Source organism: Vicia villosa, unplaced genomic scaffold (genome assembly GCF_029867415.1).
Source record: "Vicia villosa cultivar HV-30 ecotype Madison, WI unplaced genomic scaffold, Vvil1.0 ctg.002746F_1_1, whole genome shotgun sequence".
NCBI classification, from domain to species: Eukaryota; Viridiplantae; Streptophyta; class Magnoliopsida; order Fabales; family Fabaceae; genus Vicia; species Vicia villosa.
Genome location: NW_026706019.1, coordinates 85624 through 104101, shown reverse-complemented (window position 1 = coordinate 104101; position 18478 = coordinate 85624). Strand labels below are relative to the sequence as shown.

At 29.2% G+C, this 18478-nt stretch overlaps 1 pseudogene; it reads left to right on the top strand.

Moving 5' to 3' along the window:
• Positions 1-15817: 15817 nt before the first annotated feature.
• Positions 15818-18272, top strand: LOC131639732 (cytochrome P450 CYP736A12-like; annotated as a pseudogene).
• The last annotated feature ends 206 nt before the right edge of the window (positions 18273-18478 follow it).

The window sequence follows — 18478 nt, the reverse complement described above, 5'->3', positions numbered from 1 at the left end:
AAAAAGGACAACAAAATATAAAATATGAAAAGAAAATTTTTAAAGAATAAAATTAGAAATGATAAAAGTTGACATTCAAAACTATGTTAATAAGTTAAATTTATCATCTAATTTTACAATCTTAATCATCATCAACAATTTTCAAAATAATGTACTACATATACTACAATTTATGATACATAACAATTGTTTTGTTAAAAAGAAATTGCAAAACTCGCTGTGAATGAAATAAAATTAAGTTAAGGAAAAGGAGTTCGGTGTATAAAAAACAATTGGCTTAAATGCAGTTTTGGCCCCTATTTACATGTCTTTAAACTTTTGAATCCATTTTATAAAACTCAGTCTTTTAGTCCCCAGATTTACTAACTTCTGGTAATTTTTGAGTCCCCCACTAAAATTGCATATGTGGCGTGTTTTAATGGTGACATGGAGCAATCAACACGCTGCCACGTCATTAACTCAGTCAACCCAATATTTTTAATTATATTATCCCATTTTATTAATTACTGATATTTGTTAAATTAGATTGGCCCCATCTTTTTTGTTCTCCCTCTAAGAACCCTAATTTCATACGATACATTCCTTGTCCCCTTCTTCTTCAATGAACCTTTAATCCTCTTTTTCTTCAATGAACCTCTAATCTTCAGTCAAACTTTTACCTTTGTCAATTGACCATGTCTCGTTGTTCAGAAGCAAGTAGTCGTACCAAATCTTCCTTCGTCCGTGGCGAATGCATATGTGATATGGATGCACCCTTGATGACTTCATGGACTGATGCTAACCCAGGACGCCGTTTTTATGGGTGTGGGATGTACAAGGTTAGTTTATAAAAACTCCATCAGTTGTGATTGAAAAACGGCTTTTCCTTCTTTTCTTCTAAACACTGAGAATTCATATCCTATTATATGTAGATCCAAGGGTACAAACGATGCAACCATTTTGTTTGGTATGACGAAGAGATGTGACCAAGAGCAAAGGACATGATTTCTACTTTGAGTTAGAGACTGAATAATGCAAAGGTCATAATTGACGAAGGGAAGAAACTAGAAGATGAAGATTAAGATTAAGATTTTGAATATGAAGATCAAGCATTTGAAGATTTCGATCGCTATTGTTGTTATGTTGGTGGTAGTACTAGTCTTAGTGTATCTGTTGTAATTTGCAGGGGTGATATTTGCATAAGGTGTTTTATAATTTTCAGGCATAAGCCTTCAACGTGGTGCCATCAAGGCCAAGGCATAAGACTTCAACTTTCAACATGGTTGTCATAATTTTCAGGCATGCTTTATGCAATGAATGCAACAATCACAACAACGACAACAACTTAGCAACAACGACATAACGATAATAACAACAACAACGGTCACATATCAACATCACACCATTCAACTTTAGCCATAGGCTCACAACACAACTTAACAACAATACAACAACAACAGTCACATATCAACATCACACCGTTCAACTTTAGCCAAAGGCTCTCAACACAACTTAATCAACTCATATAAACATATATATGATATTAAAATCCGCTAGGATTCACACCACAAGGATATCCACATAACAATGCACAATAATAATCATATTGGCAAATCACAATATTAACCGCAACAAAAGCATCCAAAGCAAAATCACAATTTTCGGCCAATTCTCAAAATAATCGCAATATGCCAATATACCAAGTAAGCCAAACAACTTCCAAATTAACATATAACTAATTAGATATCGTTAATTATTAAAATAACATCATTGGCTTAATAATATTTTGTTCTCAACTCAAATATTTAACCGAAACACAATTACGGACAAATTCTCAAAATACCGTAAATTACCGATAAACCGAATAATTTATCCAAATCTAAGTATTTTCCAATTAAATAGACTCATTGAAATTAATTCAACTATTAATTAAATCAACCAATTAATAATCATATTATATTAATTCAATTCAATATTCTATTTTCAATTCATTTTTCAATTTACTATTTCATTTTCTATTCCAAAACCAACATTTAGTATAAAGGATACTCAAATCCACAAAATTTCGGTCGGTTCGTAAAATAGAACAATTTCAACAAAATATCACTATCATATTAACCTACTAATTAAACTTATCTACCACGTAAATTTTCATCAAATTCCGGACAACTAATTATACCGCTTAATTCAGCTATTTCGGTCAAACGGGACTGTTTTGAATTACACTTTGTTCCACTATGATACTATTTTACTCTTTACTAAGCTTCTACTATTTTCAATTAGGCAATGGTACAAGGATAATATCACAAGAAAGCCACATGATGAATCTACTTTAATATATAAAAGTTAATTACCACCATAATTCCCTAATTATCCTAATAAAAATCAGTTTGAGAGAGTATTTCATACCCCTAACAGTAATTACACAACTAAACCAATTAAATTGCAGCAGCCCTAATCATTTGATTTTGTTGTTGTGTTGAATTTACTCAGGTCTTTGTGAACTATGTGTCAATTTGTTGATAGAACTTTTTATTTTGTAGGTTTTGTTCTTCTGATAACCTGAGTTATGATGATGAAGATATGACTGAATGGTTTGGAAAGGGTAAGAAAAAAAAGTAGAATTATGAGAAAAGAGACTTTGGCCTTATACATATCTAAAATACATCTTATTTTTTATACAAATGATTAGTTTTTTACTATTCAATTTGTCTTTAGGTAGTTTTCACTATTATTTATTTTCTTCTTATTTTGTTTTGAAGAGTATAATTGGTCTATGTGAAAAGATGTAGCATTTGTTATTATCTAAAGAAAAATTATAATTTGTTGATTATAGATAATTATTCTCATTTTTAACTATTATCTTTCACTTTTTGTTTTGTGGCAATAATTATAATACCTCTTTTACTGATTAAGAATGAATCCAAAAAGGATCCAGATTGTCTCCTGTTGTTTCTCTTCTACCCTCTGTCCAGCTTCAGTTTCCACCATTCATTTTTGTTTCAATATATTTTTCTTTGATTTATTTCATTCCTTTAAAATCTCCTGGCCATTGGATTAGAGGCATGACCATGGCAGTATATGAAATGCAAGAGACGATCCATGCTCATCCAAAAATGAGTTGAGGAAGAGACTATTATTTTGACTTTTTAATTAAATTGCATGATTTCCTATACTTCACATGGTGATTGTATGAATAGATCCAATTATATATATTAAAGATCAATTAAGTATAATTAGGATACATTGATTTTTTATTAATCACATCCAAATTAGAGCAGTATTTAGTTTATGGCCAAAAGACAATATTAATGATATATTTTAATTTTGTGTTATAAATATGTAAATTGAAATTACATATATTGCGAAATTGATTCAACTATTAATTATGATTTATTTTATAAATTTGTTTAAACGTCTAAAGATGACAATATCGTTTTGTTTCTATAAAAATTGATTCAATTTATTAATTATGATTTATTTTAGAAAATAGGATTGAATGTATATTTATGATATTAAAGAATATTTTTATTATTTAATTTTAATTGGAAGAATAATTATTCAACTTCTCTAAATATAATTAGAGCTGAGTATGCGGGCTAAGCTGTCCTATTTAACTCGCTCTGCATAAATCCGCAAATTAAACGGGTTTGCCCCTATTTATCTATAATTATTAACGGGTTGTCAGTAGCATTTAAAAAAAAAGAAGAGAAAGCTGCATAAAACGCAACACAAAATATTTGTTCAACTTCTCTAACTATAATGAGTTAATTACATTAAATGCTAATTATGATAAATATATTTAATTTTAGAAATTATTTTATTATTTTAATTTAATTTGAATAATAACTATTTAACTTCTCTAATTATAACTAGAGCTGAGTACGCAGACTGACCCGTCCTGGTTAACTCGATTCAAATAAATCTGCAAATTAAATGGTTCAAATTGGTCTGTTCGTAATTATTAATGGATTATGATACCCTGTAACTTTTCAAAAATAATAGGATAAAATAGATTAATTACAATAAATATTTATTCAAATTCTGTAACTACAATGGATTAATTACAATAAATATTAATTATAATAATTATATTAAATTTAAGAAATAATTTAATTATTTTAATATTAGGGTTTTTTTAGACTTACTAATTGGATATTAAGTAGGTAAGTTGTTTCCTAAAAAAAAATTATATAAAATATGTTTTATATTATTAAATATTTCTTAGAGTAAGTATTCATGTAAAAACAATTTCAAAGTCATTCAATTCTGATTTAACATAATATTTAAACTTGAGATTTATATTATATAAGTAATACCATATTTTTAATTATTAATTAATAAGCAAAAAATAATATAAATTAATATATGTTAAACACTTAAACTGTTAATAAATTTATAAAATAATTTATAAAGTACAAAATATATAACATTAACAATAAAAAAACAAAAAATATTAGTCATATTAAGTGACATATATTTTCATAAACGAAAATAAGTGACATATATTTTCATATTAAGTCAACGGTTGATACAATTATTTTCATAAACGGAAATAAATGACATATATTTTTTAAATGGACACATGGGTTCTAAAACCTTACCCCGCCTTGCAAAACCATGGGTGCGGGACGGGACTGACACACGGTCATTGCACATATGCAAATGTACGGGTAGATAATCGATTTTATATGTGTGTAAAGTGCACTACACCATATACTCATATACTCCCTCCGTTTTTTTATTATAAGTCGTTTTAGACTTTTCACACAGATTAAGAAAAATAATAATTGTTGTATGAAAAAAAGGAATTATGAAGGTTTTTACAAAATTATCCTTCATTAATGACATGTGGAAGATAAATTTATATAATGGAAAGGAGAGAATAATAAATATTTAAGGATATAATAGGAAAAATAACATTAATTATTCATTGAAATTGTAAAACGACTTATATTAAAATACAATTTTTTTTTCCAAAACGACTTATAATAAAAAACGGAGGGAGTATTTTTCAACATAATTTCTATGTATATCCTAACAACTAATAACAATTAAACTAATAACAATTTCTGTGTAAATTTTAAAAAGTTTTAAATCTCACATTTAATACACCCAATAAATTCAATACACTCATTATTACTAAAAAAAATTGAAATCTTCCCATTCCAAAGCATTTTTGGCGGCTAGATGAACCCAATTCCAATAGTTTAATGTAATCATTCTCCTTCCTCAGACGTGATAATCTTATTCATCAATGTCTTGAATCTGTAAGAGCCTCTATATTTACAACCAATCAATGCATACAAAAATCCCATCCACTATAATAATCAATCCAATGCCAAACTCTTCCTCCATCCAATTTCTCTTCCAAACCAGTTTTGATTTGCAAATTTATGATTCATAACGATTCTTTCCACTATAATTTTCTTTGATGATTCGTGTTAATGTTGTTTTATTTTACATTCATTTTCATTGATGTTTCTATTTCACAAACAATTTTTTTTCCGTTTTTGATGGTTTTTTTTTTATGCAGTCCAAAATATTCGATCATTTTTTGTTTTCTCTTCTTTTGACTATTATATACACAACATGAACATATTTCTAAAACATTGAAAATAGTTATTACTAAATCCTTTGGGATTTTTCTTTGAAAAGGAAATATTTTGTTTTATTATTAAGTCATACCATTTGAAGTGTATAGGAATGCAGAGTTTGGAGAGTTTTGTTCTATTTGAAGTGTATAAGAATGCAGAGTTTGGAGAGTTTTGTTCTATTTGAATGCGCAAAAGATAACATAGGCAGAGTTTGGAGATTTTTATGTTCATTTAAGCATTTGAGTAAAATAGGTAGAGTAATTAGATGGATTCATCATATCATAATTAATAGTAATTAATAACTAAATAACAATTTTATTATTGGAAAGAGAAAAATAATAACTTTTATTTATTTTAAATTTTAAATTTATCTAAAATTTATATTATAGTATATATTATACTAAATTGATTATTTATTCCATTTAAATATACTAATATATTAATTCAATTATTAATATTGTGGTCAGTAATAAACATTTTGTTTATATATTAGTTTCATATATAATTCAATAATAATTTTATATTATTGTCTCCACTAAATTTATGTTTTTTATAGCAAATATGATGGTTAAAATATTTTTTTGGCAATGATTTTTTTAATAATTATTTAAAAATTATTTGTTTATTTATTTTTAAATTAAATTAAACATACAATAATTTTAAAATATATTGTGTTTCAAATTAAAAAATTTAAATTATAATGATTTGTTTAAATTTTTCAATAAAAGGTTTAATAAATATTATTACATGATTGAGTCACAAATTAATTAAAAATGTAATTAAGTAATAAACATATCAATATTATTATTAAAATAGTATAATTAAATTTAATATTTGATAAAATATCCTAATAATATGTCAGGCTAAATCAAAATCATGAATAATTAAAAGGTAAAAAAACATAGACATGTCTCTTTAATTGGGGAAATTTCTTCACCCACCTCCTATCCTTCTTGGTCATCTCTGGTTAATTTACCAAAATGCCCCCTATTTCGGAAGTTCATTTCCGAAAACGTACTTTTATTGGAAAAAAATGTGTTTTCGGAAATGTATCTCTGAAAAGGTGTTTTTTTTAATGAAAAATATTGATTTCGGAGATGCATCTCCGAAATAAAGTTGTTTTTCAGAAAATTGGTGTATTCGAAAGTGCATCTCCGAATTCACCCCCTTGGAGGAATTCGGAAATGCACTTCCGAAATAAGGTCTGGACAGAAGAAAAATAACAAATAAGAACGATTCGCTTTATTTAATCGGATGAAGATTACATCGATCACATTACATAAGGTTAAAGTTACATATTGTTAAACACGGTAATTACACTTTCTTTACTTTTACTGTTTTTACATCGATTCACTTTCTTCACATCACTGAACCAAACCCAACCCTTGTTCACCTACCTCCTCCTTTTCATATTCTCGGTAATTACACTTTCTTTACTTTTACTGTTTTTACCAAGAGGTGTAGAAATTGTTGCCCTTTTGTTAACATAGCTGTTATCATTTAAACATGTTGTAAAATATCTTGTAGGATACTGTATGAGTACAGTTAATGAGTACTAGTACATTCACATATATGAAGCGTGCTTTAGTCAAGTTTAACCCGATTAATTCTCATATATATGACGGAGGAGGTGGATGTCCGGAGGAAGAAGAACCGGCGGTACGTCCACCGCGAGAGCCACGGCCACCACCACCCCGGCCTGATCCTGCAGCATTGACGGATGATTGTTAAGCATGTGCAGGAGATGGTTGACTCCGGCGATATTCGGGATGGTTTCCTCCACCGCGGCTAGACATTGTGATGAAAGCGGTTACAAGCTAGACATTGTGATTGGAAGAAAAATGGGTGAGAGAGCAGGCTTTTAAGTAGGAAGACGATGGAGGAGACGCTGCAACAGGTTAGAAAGTCCTGATCCTCTAGAAATCCATACCACATTGTAACTTACCAACATAATAAACAACAACAAAAACTATACACTTAAAGTTCAAAAAACTTATGAGCAAACTATACTTACATCATAGTGGTGTAGATCCTTATCAGCCACTCGCAACTGAAAATGATTAGCACGAACTTGAATTTTCCTTCCCAATTGACCGTAACTAGGTCGGTTAGGAAACCTAACCGCCTTCTGAGACGACAGAGCCGACTCTAGAGTAGCCTTCTGTTTAACTTCGGCAGTCAGGCTCTCGATGGAAATCGGAGCCGAACTCAAGGAAGCAACTGGCGCAGCAACAGATGGAGTAACAACCGGCGTTGCAACAGATGGAACAAACGGCGCTGCAACAGGTGGACGAACAACCGGAGCTGCAACATATGGAGGAAAAATGGGTGAGAGAGCAGGCTTTTAAGTAGGAAAGTGTTACCACATTTCTTATAAGGTAACCGTCTAAGAGTGGTGAGGGAGAAAGAAAAGGCACTTAGAAATTTCAAATCAGGTTGATTACAACTCATTTTTGTCCTGTAATGGTGAATAATTAAGAAAAGGCACTTGTAAATTTTTTGAATTTTTTGAATTTTTTGGTGTTTCGGAGATTCATTTCCGAATTCAAAAAAAATTCAAAAAAAAAATAACTTCGGAGATGCATCTCCGAAGCAGGGGTAATTTTGGGATTTCGCTAGGGGTGACCCCCATAGGAAGGTGGCTAAAAAAAAAATTCTTAGAATAAGAAAAAATAGATCAAATTTCATAGAAAACTTGCACGCAGAGATCAAGTTTCATAGGAATCTTATTATTAAACAATTACTTTTATTTCTTTTATTATTATTATTATTATTATTATTTTTATGATAAATGTGTGTTAATAATAATGATTGCTATTTATTGTTGAAATAGCTTATTTTTTCTTTTTAATAAAATTCATTTTTTATAATAATGTGTAATAATAAAGTGATAAAATCCATTATTTTCATGTCTTTTATTGTCATTTTCGTGTGATAATAATGTGACAATTTACAATAAGTAATTTTTATGATTTAAGAATTAGAAATTTGTTTTAACGTAGCATAACGTTTATTTTGCATCAAAAGTAAATTTCTTTTTATTATAAAATGTATAAATAATGAAAGTTTAGTTAAATTGTTAGCTGAAAACTGCTAAAGAAAAATAATGTTAAAAAAATTAAAGATATAAATTAAGAAATTAAAACTTAATATAAAATAAATATATGATTATTTAATTATATTTAATTATCTTAATAAATATATATTTTATATACTAATTAATATTAATCTCCATACTACTCCACCCGTGAGAACGCACGGGTAGATGATTATTTAATTTTTATTTTTATTTTTTAATTAAAATATATATTTTAGATGGGTCAAAGACTATTTAATTTGTATATATTTTATATACATTTTTTAACCATCAATATACTATATTTATTTACTATTTGTAACAATATTGTGCGACTCATGTGAATGCACGTGTAAATGACTACTAAATTATTTCATTTATTTTTCTACTAAAATATACATTTTCGACACACCAAAACTACTTAATATGTATAACTTTTAGATATATTTCTTAATCATCACTATACTGTATTTATTTACTATTTATAATAATATTGCACAACCGTACGAATGCACGGGTAGATGACTATTTAAATATTTCATTTATTTTTTCTGCTAAAATATATATTTTCGACGACCCACGACTACTTAATTTGTATCTTTTATATAAATTTCTTAACCATTACTATTTATAAAGAAATTGCGCGACCCATACGAACGCACGGGTAGATGACTATTTAAATATTTTCTTTATTTTTCTACTAAAATATACATTTTTGACGGTCTGAGACTACTTAATTTATATATCTTTTATATATATTTCTTAATCATCACTATATTATATTTATTTACAATTTATAACGATATTGCGCGACCCGTGCGAACACACGGTTAAATAATTATTTTATATATGTCTGTTTGAAGTGTGCTACACCATCTACTTATATATTTTTTTAACATAGTTTCTATGTATATTCTAACAATTACTACAAACTAATAATTTAAATTAATATTTATATGACAATCATCATTTAAGACATTTTTTTCTTAATTCGTACATATTTTTATAGATATTTTTTAACCATAACTATATAATATTTATTTTAAAATTTATATCGACTTTGCTTAACCCGTGCGAATGCACGAGTCTCTTACTAGTATTAATTAACAATAGGTGCATAGTGATGTCCAGGAAAAACATAACATGGAAACAAGTATAATACGGAACAGTAGCGACACATCATGGAAGAAAACGGAACATCATATGAACGAAACAATGGCTACATGAATTGGCATATAGCACTTCCAGGAACATCATAACAAAACACGGGTCCATTCATCAGAAATTGAAAATTTAAATGAACAGCAACAAGCAATTTCAACAGTGGCAGAAACAAAATTAACACAACACAATGACCAATCTATACCCTAACTCACATACAATCCATCATTTTCCCATTTAGGTAGAAAGAATCCCCCTTACCTTGGATTGAGTGCAGCTTTAAGAAGTTTCAATGGAAAATTGGAGAAAAAAGACACTTGAGAGCAACACTTCGGGTCCCCTTCTTCTCCTCTTCACAATCCTAGCCTCCCTTTCTATTCTCTTCCTCAGTTTACTCTTTACCTTCTATATTCCAAAATGACAAAAGTGATACTACACTTAGTTACCACCATTTAATGAGCCTAATAAAAATACACCCTTAATACTTAATGATACCATAACTTAAGCCCAATATTATTTCCACACTTAATGCAAAAATAATACTTCTACTTAAATTCCATTAAAATAAAATTCGATTATTTTAATATACCGATTTATTAATCAATGTCTCATATTTCCGGTCTAATCTTAATTACTCGGAAAATTCCAAAAACGCTAAACATTAACTCATTAATATTTTTAATACTAAAAATATTAAAATCTTTGATTAAATATTGATCCTCTATCCCGAACTAATACCGACTAAATCGTCTCAAAATGCGAAAATTTCAATAAACATCTCAATAAATAAATAATATTATTCTTTCGACTATCCGACTAAAATCTGACTTTAACTTAATAAATCCAAATACGCCTCTTAAAATAATACCGACCATCCAAATTCGACTAAATCCAATATTTAAATTCTTTAATAATTTAATTAACCAATTAATTAAATTCGGGGCGTTACAAGATTTATCTACACATTTGGGGCATCAATCACCTTATGGATCAAGAAATATCAGGATAGAGATTTCGAAGCCCATGGACTACAGATGTGTGTTTAAAAGAAGACCTAACCTAATGTAATTTGTAACTTTCACAATTGTAAATTAGGGGAAGTTTAGTGTTTCGGGTTTGAGAGTCTCTTGTGTAGTTTTGAGTCACCCTTGTATCTTCTGATACTCGTGGTAGACATAATGGTCTCACTCAAAAGCCTTTAGGTAATGAGTTAAGTGTTGTTCTCATTCTTAAAGCTTTGAAGCAAAAGAATTGAGTTTTGTTTTGGAAGAGTGATTTTCTTGTTGATTTGTTTCTTGATATATAATCACTGGGATTGGAGCTGTTAGATATCATTGGGGTGATTTAGGTTGAGGGATGTCAACTTCCTAGGTCTAGATCTCGACTTCCAGGCAGAAGTAGCACATGGTAGTGATTAGGCAAGAAGTTGTAAACTATGACTGTTTAGTTTTGAACTAATACTGCTAATAGTGGACTTCCTTCCTAGCTTGGTAGCCCCCATATTAGGAGTTGTTACACTGAAATGGGTTTAGAACTTTCTGTGTTATTTATCATTCAACAATTTTATATTTCAATATCAAACACATCTTGATGAGTTTGTTCAATTTGGAGACACATGTCGTAACATCTGTCTTGGCATTGTTCTGATATAAAGGCATCAATATTAAAACATTTTTCCTGTACCTGAAATTTCAATGTCCATGGTTGCGGCTCCATTTAGCGCTTCTAACCAACCATGCTGAACTAGTAGGGCTTTTATCTTTAAGCACTACATACCAAAATCGTTCACTCTGGTGTACTTTTCAATATCATACTTTGTTGACGACATTCTTCTTCATGCTCACTGCACCAATTTGTTGTGAAATCAATACCACGAATAAAGTATAATAGGTTTATTTTCTTGGCAAGAAACCCACAAGGGTAGGAAAGAGGGAAGGAAGAAGAACACAATGAAATTGATTATAAACTACTATTCTTTACTTTCTCTAAATAGGATTTTCAGTGTGCAATGATGAGAGACTAGTATGCTATTTATTATAAAAATAACACACAGAACTAATGGACTTCTATACACAGACCCATTACACAAGCTAACTTAGGGAACAAGCTAACTTAAACAATTGTGCTTAACAAACAGGCCCAAATCGACATGCTAACAAATCCTAGCATTTAAACTACTGCATACTTAAGCATACTTCAACTACAACATTGCAGGCCTTTGACTACAACACGTGATCAGACTTTGACGACATGCTAATATCTTGTCGAATTGTCGAACCAAGAATCTACCATTCAACCGTACTAGAGTTTGATCCAATATCTCACAACAATGACAAAAGATAATTCATGTATTATATAATGCACACAACAACAACTCAACAATGAATTTATGGCCTCACAATTGACTATAAATAATCCAGCATAACAACAAAGTAGTCCCCAAATCTGAACTACACACCACAAATCTCAATTATATGATTATCACATGATTATCACACAACAACACAATTTCATCATCAACTCTTTCAACTAAATCGTGCATTTAATTAATTAAAGTCACCAAAATATACCAAACAACAACTAACATCAACCGCACGACAAAATGGTACATAAAATCCACACCAGGAACTCAAAACGAGCCTACTAACACGATGACGGGTAGCCCGTCACCCGGGTGATGCCAATCATCCCCCTTTTTCCAAAATTATCACTCCTGTGGCGACCGACAAGGCACGATGCTTGCTTGGAAACCATGACGGTCTCCCTGTAAGACAGGTGACGCTCGTCAGTGTCTTCAAAGATTGTGACGACCTGGTCGTCATACGGGTGACGTCTGTCACCCTTTCAACAGAAGAAGAATTGCGCTTCTAATATGGAGTTCAGTTAAGAACTCTGCTTTTTCATTCTCAACCCTCATATTGATCAATAAAATTAAGGAAAATACAGTTTATCATTAAAGCATTATCTATCTATCTATCTATCTATCTATCTATCTATCTATCTATCTATCTATCTATCTATCTATCTATAAATTAACATGCATTTTCTTTGATTAATCATGACTTTAGGTAATAATTCATCATGATCATAACACACATATAAACACCAACTCACACACCCGTCACATACCAATTGCGGGGTTCCATCAAGGAATCCCCATTTGTTCTTGGATCACAGGGCTACTAGGATCGATTTGCTCCAAAGATGATAGTTGAGGATGTTGAGGGGTGGGAAAATGATTGCGATAACTGTGTTGTCACTTGGATGCATGAAATAGAGATTCATCATATCATGTTGATAATTTCTTGAAATGATTGACTACTTTCAGTGGTGGTGTTGTTGAGTTGTGGGGATGACGATATGGACGTTGTGAAATTTGTCGTGGGTGAAGACTCATTGTTGTTTCATGGGGAAACTATGGATGTTAATGAATGAAGGTTTTTAAGGGTTTCAATGAGGACGAAGATGAAAGAGACGCGAAGTTGAGAGAGAGAGAGAGAGAGGAGAGAGAGAAATGTAATGAAAGAATGAGAAAAGGGTTTGGTTTTGCTATCTGAAGAGATGAGATGATAATAGGAAATTTGCATTTGGCCAATGGTGAAATGTATGGTTAGGTCGAGTGATGGGTTGAGTTTTGTGATAAGATTACCTTTAAATGTGATCTTAAAGGATTCTTGAAGAGGTTGCACGTGATGTAACGTGATGACGTTGAATCTTTAGAAGATATGATATATGGCAAAGACGAGTTTAAGTGGATCACTTTGGTAAGGAATTAGAGTCGAAAGAGAGAAAATTAGAATAGTAATATTTTACTGATACCATGTTAACGCATGTCCATTAGACAACTTGAAAAAAAATTACCACAAAAATGAAAATGATGCTAAGAAATAAAATTAAAATAAAGAATATTTCATCAAAATATTAAACTTTTCATTAATACTAAAATATTGTCTTTATATATATATATATATATATATATATATATATATATATATATATATATATATATATATATATATATATATATATATATATATATATATATATATATATATATATATATATATATATATGTGTGTGTGTGTAGTCACAACTAACTTACATATGTATGAGTGTTCAAAAAACCCATGAATTGAACCAAACCATTAAATTAAACGGAATTGAAGTTAAGATAATTGAATCATTATAATTGATTGGTGAACCGAACTATTATTTTACCAAACTGAATGCCCAATAACTAAACCTAAACCTAAACCAAAACCATACTATTACTATTAAAATCACTAAAGTAGACCAAAGTGTGACCCAATAATATCCTTTCTCCATCAATGGTTAGTTCATTAATTTTTTAAAAATGTAAAAAAAACACAAGACATTGATACATCAATATAAAAAAAACAATCTCTCATTCCACCCTTGGAGTTTCTCACGCATTATGTGCGTTTAAAAAAATACTTCCTATTTTCGAAGATATATCTCCAGAATCACTTTTTTACGTTGATTTATTCTATAGTTGCATCTACGAAACATTTATTTAATGTTATTTAACGGTTCCATAGATGAATTTACGGAACAAATTAACGTTAAATAAAAAAATGCTTCTGGAGATACATCTTCAAAAATGGACAATTTTATTTTGCCAAATACCTAAGAATATTACGAGGTGGATTGAAATATTGTAAAAAAAAAAGTACAAGAATAAAAAAAAGTTGATAATATTAATAAAATAAAAGAATAAAAAATTAATAATGAATGAAAATGATAAGAAGTAAAAGTAGGATGAAAATTCAGTAAGTTATTATGTTCCTGAAAAAACAAAAGTGAGAGGAAAATGGCCAAACTAAACCAAATATATTATTATGCATGCTTACATCAGGAGGCGAATTACTTCCTTCCTTTAAAATAAATAAATTATTTTTTTATAAAAAAATGTTAAAATTTTTTATAATGATTTTTACTATAAAGAAAGTTAAAAAAACAAATATAACGATTTGTTTATTAACAAATTGTTCAATTTAAAAAACGGTCTTTTAATAATTTGATACTGTTCGGAGTTTAAACCACTATACCAAATCAATAAATTTGATTCAGTTAGATTCTAACTTAATTTAAATGATTTGATTCTATTAAAATGGAATTTTATTAAGATTTAATTAGATTTGGTTCATTCTCTTACTAAACCTTACCATGTGTATATTTTTTTTAGGTTAATTCTTATCTACCCAATTCAAAAAGTTGGATAAAGTTATCTTCAATGTAAAATGTCTTGGAAATAACAAATAATTGTGCTATTTTATAATTAATTAAATGTGTTAAAATTAAATGAAATCTTGTGATTGGTTGAATGTACACTACCCAACTTTTTGTGATGGGTAGAGAAGTTGTCCCTTTTTTTTAATAAGCAACTTCTTGTATAAAAAGACAGCTGTGCTATTTATACACCAGCTTTTTCATACACCATACACACTATACACACCGTATAAAACAATATAGCAAAATATTGATGGTACAAAATCCAAGAAAATATAAATTATTAAAAAAATACAAGTAGTATATTAAATCTAAATTGTACGGGTCAACCACTTCTGTCCCTAAATTAGCCAACCACCACCAGAAAAACCAGATGACTGGGAACAAAAAGTTCTTCGATATCCACAAATAACCAACGTACAAATAATAAAGCTATGACAAAAATAATAAAGCCTATGACAAAAATAAGAAAAATAACTAACATAATTAAGAAAAATAAATTAGCCAACTAACCAACGTACAAATAATAAAGCTATGACAAAAATAAGAAAAATAACTAACATAATTAATGTTGTCTAACACTTTTCTGAAAATAAAGCTAGAGAGAGTAATTTAAAATTAACATCCATTTAATAAAATGTAACAGTCAATAATTATCTTAATGGACCACTTTTAGAAGTTACAAGACCATAATAAGTATCTCATTATTGTGACTGTCAACAATTTCAGAAAAACACATACACCAGCAGTACCACTAGTTTAGACTTTAGAGTAATGTTCGACTTGGAGTTGAGGAGTTCTCAATATATAGACCTCAACCTTCAGCCAAGCCAAATCCATCCATTTGTAAACATGTCTTTGGCAACAATAATAGCAATATTTTCTTTCCTTCTCCTTCTATTCAAAATCTCTTTTCGTCCAAAACGAAATGCCAATTTCCAAAGAAAACCACCAGGTCCACTAACACTTCCTATAATCGGAAACCTTCACATGTTAGGCACACTTCCACATCGAAAACTTCATGAACTCTCCAAAAAATATGGTCCAATCATGTCCTTACAACTAGGTCAAGTACCAGCTGTTGTTATTTCATCTTCAAAAGCAGCAGAATTATTTCTCAAAACACACGACTTAGTTTTTGCAAGCCGACCAAAGATTCAAGGATCTGAGCTCATATCTTATGGTTCCAAAGGGGTGGCTTTTTCTGAGTATGGTCCTTATTGGCGTAGTGTAAGGAAGCTTTGCACTTTGAAACTTCTTAGTGCTTCCAAAGTTGAGATGTTTGCTCCTATTAGAAAAGAGGAGTTGGGTGTTTTGGTTAAATCATTGGAGAAAGCTGCTTTGGTGGGTGAGGTTGTGAATGTTAGTGAGGCTGTAGAAAATCTTGTTGAAGATATTATGTATAAGATGATATTAGGTAGAAGTAAGTATGAGCAGTTTGACTTGAAGAAGTTGGTTCAAGAAGCATTGACTTTGATTGGAGCTTTTAATCTAGCTGATTATGTTCCTTGGTTAGGAGTATTAGATCTTCAGGTATGTACATGTACTCCTTCTCCTTTTGATATATATATATATATATATATATATATATATATATATATATATATATATATATATATATATATATATATATATATATATATATATATATATATATATATATATATATATATATATATATATATATATATATATATATATATATATATTCGGATTTTACCTATATCTATAGTGTGGATATTACCTTTCTATAGTAAATACCTTTTTTATAAGTATCCGATTGATAAGAATTCAACTCTTATCTCTACTTATAAATAAAAATAAAAAAACTCTGTAAATTGAAGAGTATTTTCAAATATGCATTTTAAATAGAAAAAAAAAACTAGTTATATTTATTTATAACCAAGATTTAAAAAATGAATAATTTTTACATGAATTTGAGATCAGAGTAATATATGTTATTAGTATTCAAAAGATTATAATAAAAGTTTGAATATTAACTTAATTCTTTTTTGTTAAACATGAATTTTATTTTTAAACCAATCAAATATCCTGATTATGAATTTTTTTTTTTTACTGTATGTATAATTGCATGATATTGGTCCTATGATATTTAAACCCATAAATCCATTATATAGAGTATTAAAAGGTGTCAATTTTATGTTTGATTTTCATGTGCTTTTATGGTTTCGTTATGTTTAGTAAAAATATTTATGTAATAGTTGATAATATATACAAATTTATTTCCTTTGTTAGGGATTAACACGAGATTTCAAGAAAATTAGTAAAGCAATGGATGAGATATTCGAGATGATAATAGCGGAGCATGAACAAACTACTAATGTAGATAAAACCTGTGGTGAAGACTTTGTAGACATACTTCTTTCAATTATCCACCAAACTGTTGATCATGAGGGTGAACCAAATAATGTCATTATCGAACTAACATCAAGGCTATTTTACTCGACATGATAGTGGCAGCAATTGATACTTCTGCTACATCAATTGAGTGGACTTTATCTGAACTATTGAGACATCCAAGAGTGATGAAAATTCTTCAAAATGAGATACAAGATGAAGTGGGAAATAAGAGAATGGTTGAAGAGAAGGATTTGAAGAAGTTGAATTACCTTGATATCGTGGTTGATGAAATCTTAAGACTTCATACTGTTGCACCATTATTAATCCCTCGTGAAACAAGAGAGAACATCACAATTGATGGTTATTTCATAGAGAAAAAGACACGAGTCATGGTAAATGCATGGGCAATAGGGAGAGATCCTAATATTTGGTCAGAAAATGCTGAGGAGTTTTACCCAGAGAGGTTTATTGACAAAAAAATGAATTATCAAGGACACGAGTTTGAATCGATACCATTTGGTTCTGGTCGTAGACGTTGTCCTGGAATTCAACTGGGTTTAATTACTATTAAATTGGTTATAGCTCAATTGGTGCATTGTTTTGATTGGGAACTTCCATATAATATTAATCCTTCAAATATGAATATGGAAGAGAAATTTGGACTCACAGCTCCAAGAGCTCAACATTTGCACGCAATACCACATTATCGTTTGGTTGATTCCAAACATGAATAAATCTACGTATATTCAACAAGTTTTATTACTAATAAATTTTCTAAGTATAGTTGGTCTATTATTGATATTTGTATAAAACAAGTTATTGTATAATGCTTTATCTTTATTACTATTAATGGCCAACGTTTGAGTTTATTAAATTAATATTGAGTAATATATTATAATATTTATTATCTCTAACAATATTGGAAAAATGTTATAACATGAATAAGACTTCCAAAAACAATATACAAGTACAAAGGTAAAACATTTTGTACACTCCATATTGTTTTATATTATTCATCCAATCACAAAGAACAACACTGATGTTCCATCTTGAG